Genomic DNA, 4,344 nt, shown 5'->3' on the forward strand with positions numbered 1-4,344 from the left:
GTGTCTTGACATCCATTTGTCAAACCTCATAATCCATATGAGCAGCAATAGATAAGAGTATCCGAATAGACTTAAGCATGGCTACTGGCGAAAAGGTTTCCTCATAATTGATTCCCTCTTTCTTAGTATATCCCTTCACAACAAGCCTTGCTTTGAAGGTTTCCACCTTCCCATCTATCCCTCTTTTCCTTTTATAGATCCACTTACATCCAACGGCTTTTACATCATTTGGTGGTTCTACAGGCTCCCAGACCTTATTAGAATACATAGATTCTATTTCTGAATTCGTTGCTCTTTGCCAAGATTCTGCATCTTTATCTTGGAGTGCTTCGTCATATGTCCGGGGATCATGTTTATGTTTACCTGGGATCAAGTCCGACGACTCTCCCAAAAACATGAATCTTTCTATTTGCCTAACAACCCTCCCTCTACGACGAGGCACTATCTTTTGTTGTGTATCATTTGTGATACGTGTTGCAGTTTCTTGTGATATTTCATCTTGCATTGTTGGTACTAAAATAGGTGTGTCCTCTCTCATTTTTTCTAGAACAATTTCACTCATGGGCTTATGGTTCATTACATAATCTTCCTCTAAAAATTGAGCATTGATGCTAACAATGATCTTATGATTTTTAGGATTATAAAGCAAACCACCTTTCGTTCCTTTAGGATATCCCACAAACAAACAAATTTCTGTACGTGATTCCAACTTATCAGTATCTCCCTTTAGCACATGTGCTGGACTACCCCGTATCTAAATATGACTCAGACTAGGCTTACGCCTATTCCACAATTCTATGGGAGTAGAGGGTACTGATTTAGAAGGTATCATATTCAGAATGTACACTACTATTTCCAAAGCATATCCCTAAAACGAATTTGATAATTCTGAATAACTCATTATCGATCTAATCATTTCCATAAGAGTCCTATTCTTTCGTTCTGCCACACCATTCTGTTGGGGTGTATCAGGTGCAAACAATTGGGATTGAATCCCGGCCTCTGATAAGTAATTCCTAAACTCTCCAAATAGGTATTCGCCACCACGATCAGATCGTAGTGTATTGATACTTCTACAATGACGTTTCTCCACATCAGCCTAGTACTCTTTGAACTTATGAAAGCATTCAGACTTTTGGCGTATCAAGTAAATGTACCCATATCTCGAATAGTTGTCTATAAAAGAGACAAAGTATTCGAAACCAGCTCTTGCCTAGATAGACATAGGACCACACAAATCAGAATGAACCAGTTCCAACACATCTTTGGCTCTATACCCCTTGGACTTAAAAGGCCTCTTGGTCATTTTTTCCTTCCAAGCAAGATTCGCAAGTTGGAAAGTTTTCCAACACTAATGAACCCAAGAATCCATAGGCTATTAGCCTTTGAATCCTACTCAAGTTAATATGACCAAGTCTTAGATGCCAAAGATATGTTTGGTTCATTTCTGAATGTTGCTTTCTCTTATTAGAATTAGAAGATGTGTTATTAATTTCCATTTGTTGCATCGTGGGAGTTATTGGATTTAGAGTATACAAATTACCAACCAACATACCAGAACAGATAACTTCCCTATTTTCTTGATAACACCTTTGTTATCAAAATAGATTGTATATCCATTCTTGTATTGTTCAGAAACTGAAATCAAGTTCTTTCTAAAACTTGGTATGTAAAGACAATTTCTCAAAACCAATATTTTATTCCTATAAACATCTCCAACTGCAACAACTGCTACTTTTGTAGCATTGCCCATGTAAACAGTGATTTCTCCTTCATAATAGTCAGGTTTCCTGGAACCCTTACAATGATTTGCAGATATGATCAGTGGTTCTCGTATCTATACACCAAGTATCGGTAGATAACACCACTAAACATGTTTTAACTACTAGAAAATAAGATATACTTATATTGTTCTCTTCCTATGAGGACAGTCTGCCTACAAATGTTCAAACTGCTTGCAAATGAAGCACTTGCCTTTCGTCTTCTTCATTCCTGCTTTTAGTCCAGTACCTAGAGATTAAACAGTCTTGCCTGTCAGCCTGATTCTAGTGTTCGAAGAGTTCCTTGAGATTGTACATCATGTCATGGCTAGTAGGCATGGTCTGATTCTAATGTTGCAGCACATTTGATATAAAAGCCAAATGTAACTCCGCGTCATCTCATCTGTCTTGACCCATTTCCTATAATACTCAATCTTCTCTTCACTAGAATCGCTATTAGGCACATTAGGGCAGACCTCTAACAGTACAAACTTATAGCCTTCAGCAGTTAGGACAATGTCCAGGTTTCTTTTCCAATCTATGTAGTTGGGACCAGTAAGTTTGTTCTCTTTCAGAATAATAGCCAGTGAGTTGAAAGTCATCCTAAGAATCATAAAATAAACTTTTGGTCAAGACTCTAAATTTAGAATAATATTGATTCCTCAAACAATATTATTTAAATTTACCAACACCTCAAATACCGTGAATTTTGCATGCGACATTAGTATGGACGTATATAAATTCAACATTTGTAAAAGGAGGTTTTACCCATTAATTTTATTATCTTATCATCCTAACTTTATGACAAATAAAATTAATAGTTAGTTTTCTTTTGGTCTCACAAATAATAGCAGTAACTCCGTTGGGGAGGATACTATTAAATGCGCCTAAGTATATACCATTACTTGATACTTAGTCCATTAAATAGGATTGTGCCCCTTCAGTTGGAGAAGATCACACGCTCCTAAATAATTTCCTATAACTATCTATAAAGGAAGTTTGATCTAGTGATCCGCAAATAAACTCATCCGTTGTGGAGGGAGGCACTCAAAGCCAACACGTAAGTTTGTTGCATCACTTACAAACCAATAATGGAGACCATGGAATTTATTTACTAATCCCTCTCCCACTTAGTTATTTAAGATGAGGAATTTTAACCATGCAAGCACAATGCACACATCACACACATCAATAGCTTATAGATCTAAATAAAAAGATGAACTAGTTATGATGCAGAAACTAATAACTAGTTATACATTTAATATCTTATAGATCTCACGATCTTTTGTCGTATTCCTCTTCTTATCTCAGACGTCGTGTGGGCGACGATCTACCGAGATGAGAATCTACTCAAGCTTCCTTCTTCTCTAAGCAAGTTTCAACCACCACAAGAACTCCAAGAGAATATGAGATTCGGCCACCACCACCAAACTCCAAGGGATGTTAGAAACAAAGCCTCCTTTCTCTACTTCTTCTCCAAGCAAAATTTGGCCACCAAGGACTCCCCAAGAGTTGATGTCGCCGGCCACCAAAGAAGAAGAAAAGGAGATGAAAAAGGATGAGGGCTGACCACCACCAAGGAGGAGAGGAATAATAGAAGTATTGTTATGAGGTGAGGCACCTCTACCCTCTCTTTTATATTCCTTGGTCTTGGCAAATAAGGAAAGTTTTAATAAAAACTTCCTTATTTTCCTTGCCATTGAAAAGGAAAATTTAACTAATTAAAAATCCTTTTCTCTATTAATGTGGCCGGTCATATCTAATGCTTCAAGGAATGAAAGTTTTAAACACAAAATTAAAACTTCCTAATTTGTTTCCGGAAATTTTTAAATAAAAATTTCTCTTTTTAAAAATTCCCTTCATGGTTAGTTATAAAAGAAAATTTTTATAAATTAAAATCTCTCTATTAAAACATGTGGATAATTTACAAAAAGGAAAGTTTTCTCTAAAATTAAAATCTTCCTTTCAATCTACAAATAAGGAAAGATATCAAATCTTTTCTTAATCTTTTGTAGAAACTATAAAAGGAAAGATTTAAATTTTAAAACTCTCTTTTAAAATCATGAGGATGGTTACAAAAGGAAAGTTTTATCAAAAATTAAAATCTTCCTTTTAACTACAAATAAGGAAAGATATCAAACTTTTCTCTTAATCTTTTGTAGAAAACTATAAAAGGAAAGATTTAAATTTTAAACTCTCTTTTAAAACAATGGCTTCCACATAAGAAAAGATTTTAAAAAATAAAATCTTTTTATTTTAATGTGGCCGGCCAATTAAGCTTGGGTTCAAGCTAGGGCCGACCACCAACTTACCTTGGTTTGGTCGGCCCTAGCTTGGGCTCCAAGCTAGACTTGGTCGGCCAACTTAAGATGGGTATGGGTGGGTATAAGACTTTATAAATAAGAGGCTACAACAGGGACCAAGAGGAGGAATTGGTTTTGGTCTCCCAATGAACTTGAGCTTCCCGTGTTCGCCCCGAACACCCAACTCGAGTTTATCAATAATATCTCATTCTACTAAAGAGTTATTATTGAACTACCGCACCAATCTCATATTACTATATGGGCTCCTCTTTATCATGAGT

This window comes from Zingiber officinale, chromosome 5A, assembly GCF_018446385.1.
Source record: "Zingiber officinale cultivar Zhangliang chromosome 5A, Zo_v1.1, whole genome shotgun sequence".
Taxonomy (NCBI): Eukaryota; Viridiplantae; Streptophyta; class Magnoliopsida; order Zingiberales; family Zingiberaceae; genus Zingiber; species Zingiber officinale.